The 23,854-nt window shown below is 51.3% G+C and overlaps 1 protein-coding gene across 2 annotated transcripts in view; it reads left to right on the top strand.

The window, feature by feature from the left end:
* Positions 1-378: 378 nt before the first annotated feature.
* Positions 379-23,854, top strand: part of DLGAP3 (DLG associated protein 3) — a 64,568-nt gene continuing 41,092 nt past the window's right edge. The window contains exons 1-2 of one of the 2 annotated variants that reach the window (XM_056122599.1): positions 379-629; positions 23,658-23,741. The gene's annotated coding sequence lies outside the window, so the exon portion shown is untranslated. Of the gene's footprint in view, positions 630-4,565; positions 4,644-23,657; positions 23,742-23,854 lie in introns of those variants that run through there. The other variant, XM_056122600.1, reaches the window with a different exon arrangement.

The following is a 23,854-nucleotide window of genomic DNA, read 5'->3' as shown; positions in this document are numbered from 1 at the left end:
GGGACCGGCCGGGGGGCTGTGCGTGACATTCAGGGCGTGACTGTGCCTTGCTGGGGCCCGAAACGTCCCCGGGAGCCGGTGCGAGCCTCTCCGAGCCGCCCTCCCCCGGGCTCGGGCTGGGGTCTCTGCGCCTCGGGCGCGGCGCACGGCGAGGGGCTGTTCCCGGGATCCCGGCGGGTGGTCGCGGGCTCGGGGGTCCCCAGGAGGCGGGAGCAGGTCCTCCGCACCCCGCCCCAGCCGGGCCTTTCCCGGGCGGCGGCGGGGCTGCGCGGGCGCCCCTCGGCCACCCCCGCGACCCTCCGAGGCCCGCTGCGGGGGCGGGGAGCCGCCCCTCCAGGCGGGCTCGGGCGGCCGCGCGCGGGGGCGGGGCGGGGGCGGGGGCGGAGCGCGCGGGCGGGATCCCCCCGCCTCCCCTTCCTGGTCCCCGGGAAATCCAGCCTCCGTGGCTTGGCCGCCTCCCGCGCCCGCGCCCGCTCCGCTCGGCGCTCGCTCGGGGCTCCGCAGCCGGCGCGGCCCCTCTGCCGGGGGCTCCGCAGTGCCGGCCCGTCCCCGCCCGCGCCCGCCGCCGCAGCGCCCCCGGCCCGGGCCGCCGGCACCATGTAACCCGGCCGGAGCCCGCGCTGGGCCAGGTAAGCCGCCGCGAGGGTGGGGACGCGGCCGCGCTCGCCGCGCCCTCGCAGCGCGCCCCCGGCCTCGGCCTGGCTGCGGCCCCGGCGCCGCCCACGCCCCGGGCTCCCGCGGCCGCGCCTCGGGCCCCGAGCGGGGGTTGGGCTCGCCGCCGCCCTGCCCGCCCGGCCTGGGCCCGCGGCTTCCACCCGGGGACGCTCCGGGGGGCTCCGCGCGCAGCCCGCGGACACCCGCGCTTCGGCCCGGCCTCGCCCGCTGCGGGCGGGGGGCGGGGGGGGGGCGGTCTGGGAGCCGGAGGCAGCCGGCCGGGGTGTGGGGGGAGATCCGGAGAGAAGTTTCCGCTGCAGGTGTGTGAGCGTGAGTGCTTGTCCCTGTCCGCGCCGGGGGGTGTCCGTGTGTCCCCGAGCACCGGGGGACCGTGTGCGGCGAGCGTGTGCGTGTCCGCGGGTGTGTGCCGTGTGCAGGGTGTTCCTGTGTCCGTGCACATGTGTGTGCTCGTGTGTGGATGTGAATGGCTGTGTGACTGTCGCTGAGTCTGTGGCCTCTGTGTGTGTGGCTGTCTGTCTGAGAAAGGACCACTCTGAGCCGCCCACCGCAGGGCTTTGCCCGCACCCCTTATCCCCGCTGGACTCCTGGTGGCAGTGGGCATGGGACAGGGAGAGCCACTTTTCCGTGGTCACATCACCCCACTTCCCAGGGACTTCTGTCTGATACGGGCTAGACCTACATGGCCTCCCTCCACGGTGCTCACCTTCAGAGAGAGCTCTGGGTGCGATGCTCATGGTTGTATCCCCCCTGTGTGATGGGGCCCCAGTGGTGCTGTGAGTGTGTGCTTGTGTGCCTCTTCTTGGGGCGGGGGGTGGGGTGGGGGGGGGGCTTTGGCTCTTCCCAGTGATGTGTCACCGAGAGAGGGCTGAGAGCCAGGGGGATGAGGCCAGGTGAAGCTTCTGCCCTGCTGCCAGCCCTGAGAGCAGGTGGTTGTCAGACTCCAAGTCCCCATTATCAGTTCATCCACTTGGGTCTGTTACAGCTCTTTGAAGTAACAACAGTTACAGCATCAGCAACAAGCATACTGCCCCGTGTTTGTCCAGGGGTTTTTTTGGGGGGAGAAAAAGGCTCCCTCTCAACTCTTCCTTCCCTCTCCCCGACAGCCCCAGCAAGTGGGCCGGGCAGTTGAAGTCTTATGAAATCATCAACATTCAATGTCTCTCTTTCTCCTTTTTTTTTTTAACCTACAAAAGAAAGTGTCATGTGGTTTGACCTACTAAGATGCCAGTTTACAGATGAGGATGTTGAGGCTCAGGAGGTGACTTGCCATTGCCCCTAACACTTCCCAGAGACTGCAATTAGGGTCCCTAAGATTAGGGCTGGGCTATGCTGAGTGATTCTTCTGTGTTCTTGCTGACTCTAGGGGCATTGCCCCACACTGCCACCTGGCATTCCCTGAGTGATGGGGCTACTTTTGTTCCCAGCTGCCAAGGCCTAAAAGAGAGAGAGGGGGAGAAGAGAGGAGGGAGAGGCTTCGTGAGTTGGCAGTGAATCAGGGTCTAAAAAGGGAGCGGGGAGGGCTAGGGTGGCAGGTGTTTTTAAAAGGAACATGAGCATAGGATGATCAGCCTCAGATACAACCCCCGCACCCCTCTCCCACTGCCCCACTGATCTGACAGGGGAAGCCCATTGCCCCACTGATATGGCAGAGAGTGCCCACTGTGTTTTATGCCAAGGGGCTCATGTCCAAGGAGTGAGCTTGTCTGTAGCTACGAAATGACAGCCAGGAGTGGAACCTTGGAACTGACTTGGTCCAACTGCTCAATTAAGTAATGAGGATAGTGAGGAGAGAGGAGGGAGGAGACTTGTCTAAGGCCACACAGCCAACTTTGCTGGTTCCTGGCTAGTCTTTGCCCGGAGACATTAATAACTCTCCACGTCACTTTCCATTCCTGGAAACCTCCTTGCCGGCCCCCTCCCACCTTGCCCATTAGAGATGAGCACAAGGGATTTTAAAGAAATGAAACCTGAGGGTGCGTATTCTTCAACCTGGGACCCCTTTTTAAAGTCGGGGGTTATAGATGTGTCTGGGGCTGGGAGTTCTTAGCCATACCCACGGCCAAGAAAGGCCATGGACTTGTTTTAAAGTCTCGTTGGTGAGGAGCCGAGTCTTTCTCAGGCAAGACTCTGACTTTCCTTTCTGGCAGTGCCTGTTTTCTTCTGCTGAAGTTGGGGCTTGACTCGACTGGCCTCCTTTCCCCTTCATCCTATTGGTTTCAGCTGCATTTTTGCCTCTAGGTGGTCACACAGTATTGAACTTGATGAAGTTCTGTTCGATAGGGAAACTTCTGGAACTTGCCTGATTTGGGAAGTGTCTGTAATTACCCTCAAACTCTTTGTCGTCATTTTCTTTTTGGTTTTTGAGCCACATGCAGTGGTGCTCAGGTGGTACTCCTGATTCTGTACTCAGGGATCACTCCTGGTGGTGCCCAGGGACCAGATGTGGTTCTTGGGATTGAACCTGGGTTGGCCACATGCAAGACAAACTCCCTATTTATTGTACTATTTCTCTTGCCCCCCCGTTAAGCCCTAATCAAACTTTTGGGAGTCAAGCGTAAAGGATAAAGATTTATTCCCATTGTAGAACTGGAAAGACTGAAGTACAGAGAAGTGACTCCGATCTGATTGTTTTTAATCTATTAAGATCAGTACCAGAGGCTTGTGAAATAAGGGTATGTAGGAGTGAAGCAGAACAGCAGCTTTTGTCTACAGGGAGTTCTAATGACTACTTTCCGTGTCTTATCATCCCTATGGCCAGGAAACCTTTCCAGAGTCTGATTTCATTCCTACTTGGTGGATTCAAAGCTTTGTCTCTCAGTGGGGGTTGGAAGAACAGCTGTGTACCCTCCACTATACAGGCATTATGTCTCAATTCCCTCTCCCTTCTCCCCACCTCCAGCCTGAAGGCTGCTGGCTCAGCGGGCCTCCTGCCGTCTGGGGAGTCTGGGTTTGAGCTGGGGTGAGGCAGTGGCACCATCGTTATGGTAACAAGCTGCCAGCTCATCATTGCTAATAACTTGTCACGTCCCTTGGCTCAAATGCAAGCATGCCTTCTCACCCGTCCATCCTTCTCCCCAAATCACAGAGAGAAAAAGTGAGGCTGTGAGGGAGGGGCCTATAGATGAAGGAATTCTGGAAGGTTGGCGGTATTGTCCTTGGGTGGTAGCTGGAGGGCTGGAGGAAATCACTTGGGACTTGGTTTACACATATGATTGCATATATTTGCATGTGATTGTGTAGACGAATACATGGGAATATACTTGGGAACATATTGTATAAATCTATCCATGCCAGCTGACACGGTCATGTGTTTTTACCTGGCAGCCCACACTGTAAACATGCTTCCAAGCATCAGAACATGCTTGTGCATGAATACTGCCTACCATCTGCACATAAGGCGCCCAAGAAATCTGGGTTTGTGGGGGTGTCCAGGTATGTGGGTGGGGATCTGATCTTTTTCTGAAGCAGCTTCAAAGTGTCTTATTAACAAAGGGACAGGATGGTCCCAGGGTTTCTTCTTTCCAGCGGAGAGCTGAGAAGGGTAGTGGGCTGGAGATGGTGTGGGGGGTCTCAAGCTTTCAGCTTCTGAAGGCCTCTGCCTCTATGCCCTTTGAGCTCAGATATCCCCCTGTGCCCGCCTCCCATCCCATTCTTTCTCAGGCTCTTCTCTTCCTGTGTGTAAATATTAAAGAGCTGAGCCCGCAGGGCTGATGTAGACATGGGGAGAGAATTAAATTTAAAAGGATTCCCTCGCCCCCATCCCACACCCCCACCCTGAATTCCCCCACTCCTGCCTCCTCCCTTCTCTCATTTTCCCTCCCCTCAGTGCTCTCTGCCCGTCTCTCCTCCCCCCTCGAGTCTAGATGGGAACTGGCTCCTTCAGCAAGGGGGCTCAGAGCAGGGCGTGGGGAGATACCTCTCTCTCGCCTCCCTTCACCACATCTGCCTACAGGGCTGGGAGCCCCCACGTGAGTATTTATCTTATTTTGGGGAGTGGTGGTTAAGAAGAAAAGGGTTTTTAGGACCAACTGTGTGTGAGGTTCAGGCTGAAGGGAGGTGGGTGGGGTCCTTTCAGCTCCCTCCAGGGAAACCTCTTGTCTGGGTTTCTTTTCTCTCTTTGGACAGAGAGGGCAGGGAGGGATACCAGGTCCTCCATTCCCCCATGACGGGATGAGAATGAATGTGAGAGCAATAGGATGAAGGGGCTTCTGTACTTGAGGGGGCTCCTGGCTTCCTGGGTTTCTAGCAGTGGCTCTAGGGAGACGTTGGGAGCTGTCCCGAGTGCTGAACTGGTCTCAGGGGGGAAATGCGCTCTTTTGGAACTGTCCCGGGTGCTGAATGGGGCTGTATGGGGCTGGAGGATGGAAAGGAGTCTGGCTATGCCGAGCTCTCACCAGGCAAATTCTCCCAGATGACCCACTTTCCAAGGACAGAGTCTCCGAACGAAAATAGAGATTTTGGGGTCTTCCCTCTGACTTTAAATCTCAGAGTCTTTAATGGTATCTGGGAAAAGGTTTTTTTCCCCCCTTCGCTGTTAAGGTTACCCCTCTTTCCTAAACTGGTTATCATAGAATAGAGTGGGAGGATGGTATTGTGACTGTGACCTCTCTTCTCCCAGACAGATTTTAATCTAATAATCTTAGGGATAATGGGATAAGCCTTCCTCCTACCGCACCCCAGAAGTTCAGACACAGGGCAGTTCTGGGTTAGTGGTTTGCTGGTTAGCCGGGAGTGCATAGAGCACAGGAATCCAGGGTAGTTCTATTTCTTTAGTTTTGGTTGTGATTTTGTTGTTGTTTTGAGGGCACACCTGGAAGTTCTGGGGAATTGCTTCTCTCTCTGTGCTTGGGAGGGTCCCTTTTGGCTGTGCTTGGGTGACCATGCCATGAAGTGCCAGGTATTGGACCTGCATCTCAAGCATGCAAGCCTATTGAACGCTCTCACTCCCTGGTTAGTTTGAGTGACCACACGACTATCTCTTGCCCACTATATTTTGGAATTCAGGACTGGGGACAGTGAAACCTTCTATAGACTGTTTTATGTTCTGCTCAACCACAGCTCAGAGCAGCATTTGGGAGAGACTTTTGTTGGGGAAAAAGATTTCCAAGCAAAGGATTCAAGGAGTGTGTGGGGCTGTCCACTGCCACAGAGCAGAGGATGAGGAGGTTGCTGGGAATGGGGAATGGGGAAAACAAGAACAATCTTGGGAAGAAACAGATTGAAACAATTAGGAGTCTGGATTTTAATTCTCAGTTCCCTGGGAATTTTTGTTTCTCATTAACCGAGGTTCAGGGTCATGTCAATTTTCTGGGATCTAAATGCTCCATCTTTGTAACTCAGGGAATAGAGAACAGAGTTGTTTCTCCAGGTCCCTTTCCTTGTCATCCCAGGGGGAAGAAAGCCAAATGTCAGGACATGCAGATGAGACTGTGGGGGAGCAACAGGCAGGAGGGGTTGATGGCAGCTTTACCTCCCATTCCCAGGAGCACAATCAAATATTCAAATGGGATCCTTCTCAGAGGGGAGAAGCAAGAGAGGGTTTCCAAAAGATGGGTGGGGGGGGGGAGTGGTGGGTGTGGCAGGAAATCCAAGAAAAGGAAAAGGTACCTAGAGACCCCAAACCAAACCTGTTCATGTGACCTATGGTTAATAAAAAAAAAATCCCTCACCCATCATGTTTTTTTTTTTTTTTTGATGTAACTCATCAAGATTCCTCCCTTTGCTGAGCTGCTTGGGAGGAGCTGAGTTTCCCTATGCTGTGGGTGCTGGGAGGTGGTGGGTGTGGGTGTGGGTGCCTGTTTGGGGAGGGGAGGTGTTTATGCTCCTCTCAGCTCCCTTGGTTACATAACGGCTTTGATAAGACTTTACTTTGGAGCTGTTGCTACTGCCTGAAGCAGTGCCCCTCCACCCCCACATGGAGGCTAGATGTCCACCCCCTTCTCCCTGGCCCCTTGGAGTCCTGCTATTCAGGACCCATGTTCCAGCAGGCGCTTTCCTGCTGGAGGTGCCTTTAGCTCCCTCTTGGCTTCCTACTCGAGTCCTGTTTTTCAACATTCGCTGCCTTTGCTATCTGAGCCCAGGCCACCCCTTTTCAGCCTCTAGGTCTATTCTGTCCTTGGGAGGACCTGTGTCCAGGTTGCGGGGGGCACTGAGCATCGAGAAACTGCCTTTCAGGGAGAAAGAGAGGCTTCTGACGAGGTTTTAGTGCCCAGAGATAATTTTCTGGCTGTTTCTTTCTCTGCCCCAATAACTCTTTCAGAGTTTGGGATCAGTGGATCATACCCAGAGGAAGAACTCTGACCTTGATATTTTTCTTCATTTTCCCTTGTAGGATTAAGAAAGTATGTCTGTGTGTGTGTGTGTGTGTGTGTGTGTGTGTGTGTGTGTGTATTGCTTTTGGATGGGAAATGATGTACTTACTGTATTACTGTGTTTCTTACTTTTGAAGAAATACTACTTTCTCCTTGCTTGGGATGAGGACTTCCTTTAGAATGACTTTTATTCTGAGCGTGGGTTGAAAGTGTTGTAAGTCTAGGAGTGGGTTACGTCTTATTGGTAATAGGAGCAACTTTTAAGTGGACAAGTAGGCTATTGGCAAGCGGAGAGAATGAATGCAAACTTACGTTGTTCTGAGGCCAGAGCATTAACAGAGTGGGTAGGGTGTTTGCTTTGCAGGTGGCTGACCTGGGTTCAATCCCTGGCATCCTATATGGTACACAGAGCACCACCAGGAGTAAATTCTGAGAGTAGAGCCAAGAGTAACCCCTGACCACTGCTTAGTATGACCCCAAAACAAAAAACAAACCAAACTAAAACAACAACAACAAAAATCCTTATACTGTCCCTTGGAGAGAATCTGGACTCCTAGTTATATGCACAGGATGGGATTTCGGGAGGGACTGGACATCTGTGATACTGCTACATGCGTATTTCTTTGCCTGTGTGAGGCTATAACAATATATACATACAAATGTGCATTATATGTGATTCATATAATATTTATAAACACGCATGTGAGTTTGTGTATAAGCATGCACACATATTATTTACATACATGAATGCATGACTGTTTATGCATTCGTAATGCTGTAAAGGAGATTGGTTCATTTAACCTGCATATATATATATATATATATGTGGGTGCTCACCTAAGTGAGGGGCATATGTGGATATAAGTGGGCAAGCAAGCATGTATATGATAGCACATATATGTACATGTGAATCCATATAATATTATATGTTCATGAGTTGAGCTATATATGTGGCAGAATGAATGACAAAGAATGAGAAAGGAAGAGAGGGAGAAAGAGAAAGACACTGATTGTGACTGAATGTGACTGCACATTGAGGCTGTCTAAGAGTTATGTTTCCACAAGCTTGAGCTTGATCCACCTTGATACCTGCAGTTGTTCTCCAGAAATCAGAAATCCCGAAATCCCTGAAGTCTTTCAAATTCTTATGTCACAGGGACCTACCTGCTCCCCATTAACATTCAGATAAAAGGGATTTGCATTGGAGAAACCTGAACAGGCCTTGCGGACTCCTCAGCAAGGGGGTCAAGCCAAGCTGAGCAGTTGTTATGGTACTCAGGAGTTTATGGGGAAAGAATGTAGCACTGTAGCACTGTCCTGGCATTGTTCATGGATTTGCTCCAGCGGGTAACGTCTTTATCCTGAAACTTGTTACTGTTTTTGGCATATCGAATATTCCATGGGTATCTTGCCAAGCTTTGCTGTGCAGGTGGGATACTCTCGGTAGTTTGCCAGGCTCTACCCGAGGGATGGAGGAATCAAACCTGGGTTGGCCACGTGCAAGGCAAACACTCTACCCGCTGTGCTATCACTCCAGGCTGGGAAAGAGAGTAGAGGCAAAAATGTGGACACAGAAGTTTCAAGACTCAAATGAAACAAGTTGCACTTGGATGAAAGAGGCAGGGGATATTAAAGAGGCCCCCATGCATAACATCTATAAGACATGTAGCACTAGGTAGACACACATATGCATATCGTTTATTGATGTCTAAGCACACATCTCAGGATTAAACACTTCTTTATGTACACATGAACAAATCAGCAGGTATGTATCAACACAGGATTTGTCAGCGTATACATATAAAGTTATACACATATACATATTAACAAGGGTATGGAGAAATGGACATAAAAACAATGGCCTGGTTGTAACCTGTGATCACTTACATATGTATCTCTTTTATCCACATTAACAATAACTAGTGTATCATTGTCTTTCCATCACATACGCCATACCTGATGCCTTTTTTTCATTTAACCTGTGTTTATTTTATGGCTTTTTCTGTGTCATGTCCTTTCTTGCACCCCTGGAATAGCCCGAGACCATGTGAATTGATTTTCACTCAGGTAACTTATATGGGAGAAAAGACGAAAGGCATTGAAACAATTGAAGAGTGTGTTCAGGGAGGCAGGAAGTTGGCACTATTCACTGGCAGCTGTGGGCACCTTCTTTAGGGGGTGGTCATTTCTGGGGTGGGGAAAGGGGTGTCTGGTGAAGGAGTCATGGAAGAGAAGGCCTTTGCGCTAAGACTTGAAAGTGTGATAGTGTTCACCAGACAGACAGCTGTCAGAAAGGTGTTTCGGTGACAGCAAATGTCCCAGCTGGTGTTCCTGCTCCTGCCCTTGCCACCTCACTTTCCAAGGCTCATCAGAGAGGCAGCCAGAGTAACATGGGGTCCTACCTTCCCAATGGCTTTGCATCTCACTGGTGAGATGTCATAAGCATCTCACTAGCAGTGAGAGCCCAAGTGCTTTCTGGGGTCTGAGTGATAGATCACAGTGTGTAAAAGTGTCCCTGGTGAGAATCTGGTCTCAGGGACCACCTCTCAGGGCGGCCTCATGGTTCTGCCAGTCTCCCTCAAGGCTGTTTTGCTGGCTTTTCCACCAGCCTTTGCACAGAGCCTGAAATGCTCTCCCCAGCAGCCCACGTGGCTTTTGCTCTCTCGCTTTATTCAAGGCTTTGCTCAAAAGTCACTTTTTTGGAAATGGCCTCCCCCACAGTCTATCTTAAATAGCCCCTGTCCTTCTGTCCCCTCACCCCGCTTTATTTCAGCACATTGCCATTATTTCATCTGTTTGTTTGTCATTGCTCTCCCCACTGTAATATTAACTTTACAATTGAGGCAGCTTCATCTGTTTTATTCTCTCATACCTGCTGTGTCCAGAGGCGTGCCTAGCTTGGAGTGGGCACTCAGTGAAGATTTACTGAAGAAATAAATGTTAGTTAGATCACACTGGCAGTAGCAGAGGTGAATGGATAGAGCTGAGGTAAGATGCAAGGCAGAAGGACAATTTGGGGACCCCACTGGAATTGCCTTTGGGAGAACTTACGCTGAGAAGGTCCTGATCCAACACACAGGTAGTGGAGGTAGTGAAAAGGAGATCCACCATGCACACGCTCTGGTGCCAATTAGACCCTCATCAGCAGAAGGCCGGGGCGAAGAGAAAGTGAACTCAGTGTGTCGGTGCTATGTATGCCCTGTACGCTCTGGGATAGCTGCTCACCCTCTCAGTTCGGGCAGCGATGGGAATCTTTCCATCACGTCTCCACCTGCGTCATCCCTTCAGCCAGACTGCAGAGGGCTGCCGGGTGGGCATCAGTGATACGGCTTCCCCCCTAAAGAATGGGGTCCTGAACAGTGGGAAGGGCCTTCAAAAATCAGAGAAGAGAGAGTTCGAGCTACCCAGTGGGCCGTGGTCTCCCAGGGGAGAAAGTGAAAGCTGGTAAACACAGGCAGGACCCAGACTCCCTGAGGTTGGAGTGAGGGAGCAGGCTAGCACCCCCAGACAGTGTCAGCCAGCCCCTTCCTCCTTGCTCTCTTCCTGTCACTCCCCTACTTCAGTCAGGAGGGGGCTGCACCCAGGTCCATGATGGGCATAGGGTTAAGTGGGTGTCCCCATGCTGTGTTGTGAATTCTGGTTTGGGGACATCCAGGACACCTGATGTTCTGGGGGAATCTTCCCAGTAGTTTCCACTTAGACTATCCTCTCTCCCAAGAGTGATGGCGGGAGGGATGGGGGTGAGACCTCAGGAAAGACCAAGACGCTGCTCTGAGGAGAGGTCAAGTCTGAGGTCAGTGGTGGAAAGCTGGGTGGAGCCAGTGGAAGTTGGGGGTGCATCTTCCTGACCTCTGCCGTAGGTGCTGCTGGGGGGCGCAGTCCCGCCCTGGGACCCTCCTCCTAGAGGCTTCCTCCGACCCCCGGGTGGCTGCTTTCAGGGTAGACAAGCCTGGTCCTGGGTCCTGGGTCCTGGGCGTCTGTCTGCAGGGGGGGAGGGGGGCGGGGCGGTGTGCCGGAGGCGCGGGTGGGATCCGGACCGGACTGGGGCGGGGGCGCTACAGCCTTTCCCCTCCCACCTGGGCTCTGAGCTTGGGGGTTGGGCCGACACCGCCGCCAGAGCCGCCCACCTGCCCGCGGTGTCATGGCAACGACTCTGCCCACGTGGACGAGGAGGAAAGGGAGGAGAGGCGAGGAGGCATCACGACCGATGAGCCGAGAGAGGACGGGAGGGGGCTCGCGGGGCGCCGCGCAGGGTGCGGCTCCCGTGGCCCTCACCGGTCCCCACCTCCGGGAGTGCCTGCCCTTGCGTGTCCCGAGTGCTGGGGACCTCGACTTTCTGTGCAGGCCCCCCTCGCCCCCCGCGGGGTCTGAGGTGGGGTGGGGGTGATGAGGCTCCAGCCTCTGGAATCTGCGGACCCTCCTTAGTAACCCCCTCGGCAAGTTGGGGTTGGTGCCGGGGGCTGAGGGGATAAGAGCCCGACCTACTTCTCCATTTTCTCACTATTTTTCAAAAGGAAAATGACCCACTTTCCAGCCAATCAGACTGGGACCTGTTCCCAGGCTGGTTCCCCAAGCCCCCTGCCCAGGCCTCTGCCGCTCCCCCCACTCCCATTAGCCACGTGCCAGACCCCGCCCCTACCTTCTCCCCGGGTGGGGGACCCACGGGGGAGGGGTCTGCTGGGAGGGGGCTTGCTCTGGCTGGGGCAGGGCTGGGATTGTCCTCAGCATCTACTTTGTCACATCTCACAGCCACAGTCCAGTCAGACCACTGAAGTGTCCTGCCTGCCATCCCCTGTCACTCCCAGGATGTCCCCTGTGAAGGGGCGGCAGAGGGTGGAAGGGTCTGGGGAAGGTCACCCATGACTGGACCTCTCCTTTCCCTCTGCCTTTGCTGCCGGTGGGCTACCTTTCCAAGTGGACAGGGAGATTCTGTGGCTCTCGGGATCCATGTCTGTTTGTCTTGTCTATCTGCCTGCCTGCACTCCTCTGGTCCCCTCCCAGAGCTTCCCTCGCCTTTCCAAACCCTGTCCCTTGCTAGGATATTGGTCTGGGCCTTAGAGCCCCCCCCTCTTTCTGCTATATTGGCCTGGGCTGACTTGGGGGGGTGATTAGGGATTTAATTATTTAGTTTCTCCTGCTCAGTAGATTAATTCCATCCATCACAGGCAGGCAGAGCCTTCACCCCCTCTCAGGGCTGCTTGGCCAAGCCCAGAGGGAGGAAACAGCATTACTCACCTGGGCCCAGTACTGGATCTGGGAGCGATGCATAAAGTTCTTGTTGGGGGAGGACTTGGTGTCTGACATTGAGGGGCTGTGGATGCCGAGATGGAGGGAAGGAAGATACATTTCTGTGGCTTGGCTTGGCTTGATATGACAGCGTGGCTGCCTGTTTTCAGCTCTGTGCAGCACTTACGTACACAAGCACGTCATAAATGCTGGTTGAAATGCTCTTGTGTGTGAACCCTCGAGGGAGCAAGTTTGGGTGTATCCTTGCACGTCTGTGACGATGACTATCTGGGAGAGTGAATGTCATGGGCTTTATGTTGAACGACTGCGAGACTGTGTAATCTGGCTTAGATGAACCTGTGTGTTCAGTTGTGACTAAGCAGTCTTGGTGAGGTTTGTACCCAGGTGGGAGAGAGGGAGGACAGGGACTTTGTCCCTCAGAGGGTCTCCTATGTTTGAGCACCACACACCGCATGGAGGCTGAATGCCCAAGAGTCCCCCAGGCAGCCTCATCCAGCAGTTAGGTTGGTGAAACCTGCTGCTTCTGTGTGCCAGGCCTTGGTCTCCTAGTGGTCTGAGTATGTCAGCCTTGCACTGAGACCCTCTTTTTTTTTTTTCCTTATTTTGGCTCACACCCAGCGATGCATAGGGCTTACTCCTGGCTTTGCACTCAGGAATTATTTCTGGCTGTGCTTGGGGGACCATATGGGATGCTGGGAATCAAACCTGGGTTGGCTGCGTGCAAGGCAAATGCCCTACCCACTGTACTATATCGCTCCAGTCCCCGGCCGGAGACCCTTTTCTACCCCTGTGTGACCCATGTCAGTGTTCTTTACATTTATTTTGTTTGTTTTTTTTTTTGTTGCTGTTACTGGTTTTGGGCCTCACCTGGTGGTGCTTAGGGGGTAACTCCTGGCTCTGCACTTGGGAATCACTCCTAGTGATGCTCTGGGAACCATATGGGACACGGGGGATCGAACCCAGGGTCAGCCACATGCAAGGCGAGCACCCTATGCCTGTGTACTATTTCTTCAGCTCCCTCTTTATTTTTCTAAGCCTCAGTTTTTCCCTCTGTGCAGTGGGAGTGGTAGTGATGCCTACTGCCTACTAGGATTTTGGGGAACTCTCAGGGAAGGTTTCTTGGAAGGATGGGAACCTGTACTGCATCCGAGGGCAAAGCTAGGAGGTCAGGCCTGCCAGGGGAGCATCTCCTAGAGCTTGCTGCCTCCTTTGCTCATGTTCTCTTCTGCTGTGGGACAAGGTCAGGAGCAGCCAAAGCTGAGGACAGGGCGGTTCCACTAAGTCAACCAGTCGGTCTTCATGTGGGCTAGCCCCTTGCATAGCCCCCTGTGGGAGAGTCCAGAACCCTGGTCTAACAAATATTTAGAGGATGAAGTGAACAGTCCTAAGCTCTCAACGCTGTGAGGGACCCAGACATCTGGAACAGAGCGCACATGAGGACAGAAGATGCTGCTGTCCAGTGGCCTTTGGCGTGTGCTTTGGCTCTTACCTGTTGTCTCCAATAGCCCTGGCTCAGGTGTGGAAGGCTGAGAGGCTACAGCATACCACCCACATCTCATACTTACAAATGAAGGAAGGTCCTCGCTACTGGAGTCAGAAATGGTGTGCCCAGTTGCCTTGAGTAGATTCACTTGCTTTTTGCTGCACTTTAGGAGGTGGGTGTGACTACCCCATAGTACAGATCAGGTAAAGGTAAAGGTAAAGGCCCTCCCGTTGATCGTCGATTTGCTTGAGCGGGCCCAGTAACGTCTCCATTGGAGACTTTGTTGTTACTGTGTCTGGCATATCGAATACCTCACGGGTAGCTTGCCAGGCTCTGCCGGGTGGGCGAGATACTCTCAGTAGCTTGCCGGGCTCTCCGAGAGGGGCGGAGGAATCGAACTCGGGTCGGCCATGTTGGCCGCTTGTAAGGCAAACACCTTACCGCTGTGCTATCGCTCCAGCCCAGATCAGAGTACCAGGGAAATAGGACAGGGCTTTAGGCACTTGCCTTGCATGTGTCCGACTCAGCTTTGCTCCCTGGCACCACATATGTTCCTCTGCGCACCACCAAGAATGATCTCTGAGCACAGTCAGGAGTTAGCTCTGGGTACAGCCAGTGGGACTCAAAACGAAACTAAAAAAAAACTAAAGAAAATTAAACTTTCTCGGACTGTTAAAGCAGTCTTTCCATAGATAAGCAAGAAGGCTTTGGTTTAACTATTGCAGGCAGATGATTGTCATTTTATCTTACTGGGCCATGCTGAGTGGTACTTGGGGATTACTCTTGGCTTTGCACCTAGGGATCACTCCTGGTGGGACTCAGGGGATCATAAGGAGAGCCAGGGTCTCTGGGTTGAATCTACATCAGCCGTGTGCAAGGCAAGTGCCCTGCCTGCTGTATCATTGCTCTGGCCTCAAGTGGTCTTTTTGATATCCAGCAATGATGGCACTGGATTTTCCCTTCTGGATCCTGGGGTGGGTGAGAGTCCACCAGCCCTGACTGCAGGGGCGGGTGGAGGCGTATGAATCTAGGGCCACTTGTTCTCTCAGACCCCACATGTTGGGCTGGCCTGCTCAAGGAGTCAGAGGACTTCAGTAGTAGCCTGGGCAACCGTAACCTCCTGGATAAAGCCAGAAATGAAGAAGTGTTCAAAGTAACCTTCGCTGCACAATCCTGAGTCAGGAACTGCCTCTGCCCAAGCAGATGTAGAATCCCTCTCAGAGAGCTGTTTCCAGACCCCTGGCACACAGTTTTCCCCCTCATTATCAAGAGGCCCTGTGCTGGACATATTCCCTGTCTTCAATATGGGAATCTTAATTCGCAAGACATCCCAGTGAGAAAGTAGAAGTTCTCCCCTCCACCCCTTCCCCATTTGATTTTTTTTCTTTTTGGGTCACACCTGGCAATGCACAGGGGTTACTTCTGTCTCTGCACTCAGGAATTACTCCTGGTGGTGCCGAGGGGACTATATGGGATGCTGGAAATTGAACCCGGGTCGGCCGTGTGCAAGGCAAACACTCTACCTGCTGTGCTATCACTCCAGCCCCACTCTTTCCAATTTGAAAGTTGACGAAATGGAACTTGGGAAAAATGAAGGTATATTTCTAAGACCTCATGTCTAGTAATGTAATGATAAACCTGGGAGACAAATCCCAGGCTCAAGCTTGGAGCCCAGTCTTAGTCCCCAGATGCCCAGACCAGGGTCTAAGGGAATCCTGGTCCTGGGAGCTCTGACTCTCAGGCTGCTAATAGTGGGCAGGAATTGACGTTTCCCAAGAAGTTTCCTGGAGAAGGGTCATGATTGTGACAAGGCAGAACAACCTTTGTGAGCATTGTTTAGTTTCACAAAAGGGAGGAAGGGGCCCAAAGCTGCATTAGGGAGTAAGAGACAGATGCTGAGAAGGTTGAATTGTATCTCCTCGGACTTCTCTCAGCCCTGGGAAAGGAGGATGAGAGCTTGAAATTTTGCTTCTGGTACCTCCTGTCTCAGCTAGAGGAGGGGCAGAGTCCGACAATCTGAAGGAAGAGATATGCTGGGGGCAGAGTGGTAGGTCTCGAGTCCTGAAATTCCATTGCACAAGCATTGTTTTCTTTTTTTGTATTATGGAGGGGGTCCATTTCAATGCTCCTTCCCACCCCACTTCACATTCTCTTTTCTTCTGTTGCTTTCCTTAAATTATACAGAGGCCTGTCCATTTGGAGGGACACAGATGTGGTTGGGAAAGGGTCATCTTTACCTGCCAATCAAGAGTGGATAGATAAGTCAGATGGGCAGGACCGGAATGAGAGGTTGGATTGCCAATATGACTCTCCAGTCCTCCCAGTACAAGTGAGATCTGTTCTGTGACTGTTTGTGCTTGGGAATAGAGTGATGAGGGTGGTGAGGGAGGGAGGACTTTCATTCAAGCTTCTTTTTTTTTTAAGCACCTGTGTGTACCTGGCACTATTACAGCCACTCAGAACACTGAGCATATGGGATGGACCCTGCCCTGTGGGGCTTACATTCTGCTGTGGGGAGATGCCATGTTTTGGTCAGCAATGAGCGACATAGTCAGTGGTGGCTCCCAGTAGATTCCCTCTTCAGGGTTTATATAATTACGCCCTGTGATGTTTGCACAGTGATGAAATTACCTAACAATGCATTGCTCAGAACCTAGCCATGTTATTAAGTGATGTATGACTACATTATAAAGTTGTAATAGATAAAGAAAAGAATTTTAGAGAACAGTAAGTATGATGAGGGCAATAAAGCAGAGTGATGAAGAGCAGACCTGGGGGATGGGACACGACTTCAGTTAGTGAGTGGTCAGGGAAGGCTTCTTTGAGCCGAGCCCCAAAAGATGAGACAGAGGAAGCCATGGGAATATCTGGGGCAGAGCGTTCCAGCAGAGAGAACATCAAGTGCAAAGCCCCCTGAGGTGGGATTTTTTTTTTCCCCAAAGAGATTACAGGTAGTGTGGGTTATTCACAGGCTGAGCGCTGACCAGTGGGGTCAGGAGATGGATTTAGCTGTGGATCTGCCTACATGTCTCGAGTGTTTTGGAGCTATAAGCTTATTTTCTGTGAAATCCCTACCTTTAGCCCCCAGGAGGAAGATTTGATTAAATAATAAAGATGAATGAATAAGACTTCCAGCCACCTTCCTTCTGTTCAGTTCCTGCCACCTCTCCTCCATGTCAGAGACCCTGAGAGCAGGAAAAGAAGGTTTTTGCCTAGCCCTGGCATTCTAAGGGCTGGGACCGCAGCACAAGGCATACCAATACCTCAGAGATAGGCTGGGTAGGGAGTTGAGGGAGCCAGGGATGAGGGCACTGGCCCAGAACAGAGATCCTGCCAGTGGCAGCTGGGCAGAGTTGGCATCAGAGTACTGAGGAGACTCAGGCAGAACGGATGCAGGAGGAGCTTGGGTACGGGTCGGTGGCTCTGGGTTCCGGCTCCCTAACATTGAGCTAACTAGTGGCCAGTCCTTTCACAGTGCCCACTCAGTCCTGCCGTGCAGACTGCTGCCAGGGCAGGCCGAGGAGTAGATCAGGAAACAGGAGGAATCCTGGCCATTCTGGTGAGCTGACACCGAAAGACAGGAGGCGTTTGGAAAGCCTGCAGTTTTGGGGTCCCACTTGCACATATGTGTGGGAGCTCATGCGTTAGCCTGGAGGAGCCCGGGGTGAGAACAGCAAGAAGGTTCTAGGCCTCCAGTGCTCTAAGTTCCGTTGTGCTGTAAGCGGTTTGAGAACGTTGTGTAGACCCCCATGTGAAGGGAGGAGGTAGGGCTGATGCCCAGCAAGAGAACCACATCGCTGTTCTCTTTTGTGGCCATTGGGACATAGTGGGTTGGCTTAGAGCTTTCCCAGACAGCCTCATGGGGAAAGGGTGAATCAGTTAATATTGATTTTTGAAATTTTTGTCTTTGCCAAAGGCATTGCTTTGTGGTAAACTTCGAGTAAGCTCCGAGTGTGTGTGTGTGTGTGTGTGTGTGTGTGTGTGTGTGTGTGTGTGTTTGTGTACTTTGTTAAATACATCTGGATTCCTGGGTGCTTGTGTATGTCTTATTCCTGGGTGCTTAGGACAGACTTGAGTAAGAACTGCTTGTCCAGCAGAATTCCTTCTCTGGCTTTATAAGGATATCCCAGAGACAAGGAGTAACTTACCAGTCATGCTGTATGTCATCAAATGAAAGTACAAACAAAGGTTGTTCCCTTTACTGAGGACTCACCACATGCCAGAGACAGCCCTGAGGGATGCGGATAGTAGCCATCACTTGTGATTACCTTTCTGCCAGCCCTATACTATTCTAATTTTGCAGATAAGAAAATAAGGCTAAGAGAGGAGGGCCCCCTGCTTGAGTACACACAGCTGGTGAGTGAGTGGATTGGGAGTTGAGTGGAGAGTCTGCTGAGTCTTCACCTGTAACTTTGATCCAGGGAATCTACGTGTCTCTTCGGTCTCAGGAAAGGAAAATCAGCTGATTTGGTTTGGACAAGGCCCTGGGGAAGAGGAAAAGAAAACACAGACTCTTTCCTCTGTGGCCCTTTTCCTTCCTTCATTTTCCATTCTTTTTCTGGAAGGTAATTGCTCGGGGCAGTGACAACCTCCTGGCGAATTACACAGCTGGTTTCCCAGTGAGATTTGTAACAACAACCCGCCAGTCTGGCAGCCCCCAGCAAGTTCCGGTTTAAGAAACTAATTGCTCGAATTGTGCAGTTGGTGCTAAATTGGGTAATTTCTTGGTGACGGCATGTGTGCCACTTCTTCTATTCTCAGATAGATTTGAGCCGCATCAGAGACTTTATCACACACGTCACCCTCCCAGACTCCTTCACTGCCCACTTTGTAGCCTGCCACGGGTTACTTCCTGAGACCCGCAGGCTCACCAGCTGGGCAGCTCTCTGTGTCCTGGGAGGGAAGATGATGGCTTGCTGCAGTAAAATGAGGAGAGTCACATGGGCCCCTAGTATTGTCACAGGGCTTCAGGGAGCACACACTGTGCTGTACCTGACTGTCCTTGGACTTGGAACAATACTCACCACACCAGGGCCAAGGCTAAGCCATACTCTGATGAGTTCACTAGTGTGTAGCATGAGTGGCGTCTCTTTGTAATGTGTTGTGGAGGGCCACACCTAGTAGTGCTCAGGGCCTACTTCTGGCTCTGGGATCAGGGATCACTTCTGGTGGGTTCAAGGAACCATATGGGGTGCTGGGGATCTAATTCAGGTTGATTGCCTACAGGCAAGTGGCCTCTCTGCTGTACTATCAGTTTGATCCTGTGTTTGTTTTTGGCCACAACCAGCAGTGCTCAGAGATCTGTGCTCAGGGATCAGTCCTGGTGGGGCTCCAGAGACCATAGGTGGCTGAGAATCAAACCAGGGTGACTTGCAAGGCAAGTGCCCTGCCCACTGTACTATCTTTCCAGTTCCATAAACTGGCTTTTAAAAATGTGTTTCCTTTTACTTTTTGTTTGTTTGTTTTATTTGGGGGCAATAATTGGTATTGCCCAGGGGCTACTACCAACTCTGTGTTGGGGGGGAGGGGTCCCTCCTTGAAGTTCCTGGGCGACCATGCCATGCTGGGAATCAAATCTAGATCCCAGACATGCAGGCATTTCAGCCTGTCGAGCTGTCTCCCCTGCCCTGTGTCCTTTTTTCTTTCCTGAACAAATTCACCTCCATAATTGTGTTTACTTTACAGTGACCTTTAATAAGTTTAGTTTTTTTTTTTTGGGCTCACAGTACAGGTAGAAAGGAGAAAAGCTGAGACATTGGAGAGAGGCAGTACTCATTTGATTTCTGACGTGAGTTGCTCCCAACTCCTAGCTTGTACTTAGTTTCTGCAAGCCTCGGTCTCTTGTATAAAAAGGAAGATGAGTGCGGCCTATCCTTTGGAATTCTTGCAGGAATCGCATACAATGTCATCAACAAAATCTTCATTGTAACTCACAGCTACAGACACCTGCCACATACCAGCTCTCTACCACGGTGTGTGTGGGGGGGGGGGCAGTTCAGGGGGTAAGATTGAAAAAAATTCTTGCCGTGACATAGAGCTTCCAGTCTAATATGGGAGACAGACGGACCATCTCTGAGTCACACACATTGAAAATGGTTGCGATGCAAGAGCTAGCCTGGAACATAGTGCCCTCAGAGCACCCAGCATGGGGATCTGACCTAGTCAGGGAGGCCAGAGAAAGCTTCCCTGGGGACACAGCAACTGGGCTGAGATCTGAGGGGTGTGTAGGAGTGAGCACGGCGGATGTGCATGGGAAAGCTTTCTGGACAGGGGGAGTAGGCCCCATGATGGGAAGGACCATGGCACTGCAATGAGTGATCTGGCTGGAGGACAGGAAGCCAGGGGGATGCACTGTGAGAGGGTGCTGGAAAAGGGGGGAAGGCCAGACCTGCAGGCCTTGTGGCACAAGTGAAAGCATTTTATCCCGAGCACATCAGTAAGTCAGTGAAGAGTTTTAAGCACAAAGGTGACAAGGATCAGATCTGTGTGTACAGATGAAGATGACCCTGTGGGCTGGAGCCGGGTCAGAACAGAAGCAGGAAAGCACTTAGGAGCTGGTGCGGACATCCAGGCAGGGAATTGGTGTTCTGAGGTAGCCAGATTGGTCAGTGGTGCTGGCGGCTGCAAATACAGAAAATCTGTCCGACCGTGAGTGGTTTCAATAAGGGGATTTGTTCCGTGCCATGTGTAGGCTGGGGTGGAGGCAGCTGCTTCTGCTGGTTCCTTGGCTCCACGACTTCAGGGCAAGCATCTCTGCAGTTCTCTCTGCCTGTCTCTCACGGTGGCAAGATGGCTGCCCTAGTCACGTCACGATTATATTCAAGTCAAGATGAAAAAGAGGATGGATGAGGCTGGCATTCTCCACACCTTTTATCACAAAGGCAAAAGATTTTCCAGAAACCTTATTAGATTTTTATGTATATGTCAATAGCCAAAAGTGAGTCATGCGAATCGTGCCTTTTGGGACAAAATGGATAGAACTTGAGGTGATTATGCTAAGTGAAATAAGGAAGGAAGTGAAAGACAATTACCAGATGGTTTCAGTCTTATGTGGAATATGAATTACTGATGTAAACTGAACTGGCAAGAAACAACAAACCTAACTTCTAGACTCAGTGAGGATGCAGGTGGTTCAGAGGGAAAGGGTAGAGATGGGGGTGGGGGGAGAGGATGAGCGTGAAGGGCCTGTCAGTGGCCGGGTGACACTAGGACTTTGTGAGGGAAGTGGTGACAAGTACATATGGAAGTGTGGAGCTAATCCTCTGAACTTCTATAGTAATTGTAATCCAACAGTAAGGCAGTGGCAAAAAAGTGAATCATGTGGCCCTGGGTATCAGGACTTGTGTTTTTTTGGTGGGGTGGGGTCATACCCAGCGGTGCTCAGGGCTTACTCCTGGCTCTGCACTTGGGAATGACTCCTGCCAGTGCTCAAGAGATCATGTGAGATGCTGGGGATTGAACCTGGTCAGCCATGTTCAGGGAAAATGCAAGGCAAGTACGCTCTACTGTCACTTCAGTCCAGGGCTTGTGCTTTATTTCACTAGTTTCAAGATTAGGAAAAGAGAAAAGAGTCTGGCAATGAAATTTAGTCAGTCAACAGTCTTCTGATGGCTCTGGAAATAAACGGGCTGATCTGTTCTTTAGGATAGTCTCCAGGGCTTGGTGATATATTGGATGACCCGTCTTTTCTTCACTTGTTTTTCCTTCCTATTGATTAGGCTTAGCAATGGGGTGGCAGCAGCAGAAATGTGATTGTGAAGCATAATATATAAGAGGCAATCTATGTAATTAAACCTATATCAATTAAATCTTTCCTTTAGGAAATCCATAAATGGAGCGTCTCCTTCCCCCAGTAATTTGAATTTGATTGTATTGTTTACAACTTGGACATCGGGGGTTTTTGAAATCCAGAGTAAGAGCTTCACATGAGGCATTAACATTATGTAACCTCTTAGAGTTTATAAAGTGGTTTCATGTACTTGGCATCATTTGATGTTCATTAAAACCCGGGGAGATAGTGAGCAGGTGTTGTTCGGCTTCGAGAGGGAGCCTCACTGGCATAGTGTCACCCCGTGCTGTGGTTTCGTCACTCGGGCAGCACTGCTTAGAGGATGTGGGGGTTTTGACAGGGGCGGCTTGTCTGGAGAGTAAACGATTGCAGGGGTTCCTCTCCTCCAAGACCAGAGCCAAGAGAACCTGGTTTGATAGTGAAAGACTAAAGTTGGGCAAGATCTTGATGAAGGTTCAGTGGCATGGTAGCGGTGCCTGCCTGGGACAGAGCAAGGAGGGGCATCTGGGCAGGTCCACCGTCGGGATGCTCAGCATGAGGCTGGAGCCTCGCATGACCATAGTCAGAGCAGATGGAATGGGCAGCTTCCCTGAGAAGCTCTGGGTACTGTGAAGCACAGACATGGGTTCTACCTGGGGTAGAGAGAGGAAGAGCAAACCCCAAGCAGAACACTGTTGTTAGAGCTGTTGGGAGACTCTGGTGCTTTTCCAGCCACTGCTTATGAGGCTGCCTTGGGGGCAGGTCACTTGTGCTGCCCAGGACAGGGGCAGTTGTCCCCTCGAGAACTATCATCTAGAGTTGAGCGGCCTGAGACTTTGAGAGTAGAAACCCCAGTTTCTACTGTTTCTTCAGTCATGGCTGCTAGGTGGGCAGGGGCCTGGGTATACCCCACCCTCTCCTCTATGGAAGATTCCCAGGAGATGCCACAATAATCTTCACTGCTTCACATTCCTTGGAGTCAGAAAGTTCTTCCTGGTGTCTAGGTCTCTTCCACTATTATTAATCATTCCGCAAAATGCGCTCTTCTTCCTGACATCTCTGTGTCTAATAATGGCATCATTAGTCTTCTAGTCACGGCTGCTGCAAACTTCAGAGTTGTCTTCCTCTCGGACTCTCCCTCACCTCTTGCCAGTATTTGCCAGACCCTAAATGTTTGCTGGAACTCATCCAGTTCACACCACGCAGTTCCTTGTTTGCCCACCTTCTCTGCCTGGTGCCTGCTGTTTCCTCACTGGGAGTTCTCTCTACCACCACAAAGGAACACACAGCCATTTTGTCCTCCATCTCAAACACATTATTCTTTCTCAATATCCCTCTATTGTGTTTGGTATTAGCCTCATCTAGACAAGCCAAATATTTTTTTTGTATCTCTTTCCAGAACAGTCATTTATTCATCTACTCAGTGAACATTTATTAAGAACCTACTCTGGAACAAAGTCATGAGTTAGGTGCTAGAGAGGGAGAGATAAATGGGACTCAGTTCCTGCTCGGTGGAAGATCACATTCTAATTGGGGAGACAAATCTGAAACAAGACAATTTCAGTGTGATAGTCATATTCGGGGCAGAGGGCTGGGGAGCCAGCATCATGTAAAAACTCAATAGAGAGAAATAACCAAGAATAAGAGTACAGACAGTCTTCGAGAGAAGCTGGGACTTAACATGAGTGTTAAGCAGAGGAAGGGGTTGGTGGGTTAGATAAAAGGAGATTCTGGTAGTGAACAACTTGTGTCAAAATACTTGTCTTAAAATAACTTTTCACGTGAAAGGTGATTCCCCCTGGGGACCACATTAGAGCCATGTCTATAAATTTTTTACTCAGTCTTGCTTAAGTAGCTGCTCCATAAATGTTTGTGGAATGGAATGGTATTCTTGAGGGCAATGAGAATGCAGTGCCCCGGCACCATGGACAGCTCACAGAGACACCTGCAATTGGAGGTAGTCCAACCTGTGGGCTCATTTGCATGTATTTGCATAATGAACTCCGAGTTCATTTCCCAGGGGCGTCCAGAGACTCTGCATCATGGGGGATCCAATCAGTCGTGGTTTGGGGGATTGGGAAGGGGGAACTGTCAAGGCCAGCAACCTGTTCTCTAAGTGTTATGGGAAAATCTTTCCCTCATTGCTTAACACCCCCCTTCTTTTCCCCACCAGGAGCCAGTGGTCCTAAGCCTCCTTGAAGTTAGGATTCTGCCTGGTGGTGAGGATCCTGACGCCAAGGATGGGACACCCCGGATGGTGAGTGGCAGAAGGTTCCAGGAGATGGGGATTAGATTCATATTCTTTCAAGTCAGAGAGATTTAGCTTTGAATCTTGATTCAAAATGACTCAACATCTCACAGACTTTGTCA

The sequence above is a fragment of the Sorex fumeus genome, unplaced genomic scaffold (assembly GCF_029834395.1).
Source record: "Sorex fumeus unplaced genomic scaffold, SorFum_2.1 ptg000047l, whole genome shotgun sequence".
Classification (NCBI taxonomy): Eukaryota; Metazoa; Chordata; class Mammalia; order Eulipotyphla; family Soricidae; genus Sorex; species Sorex fumeus.
The sequence above is the reverse complement of the archived record's forward strand: the minus strand, read 5'-3'. Positions and strand labels throughout refer to the sequence as shown.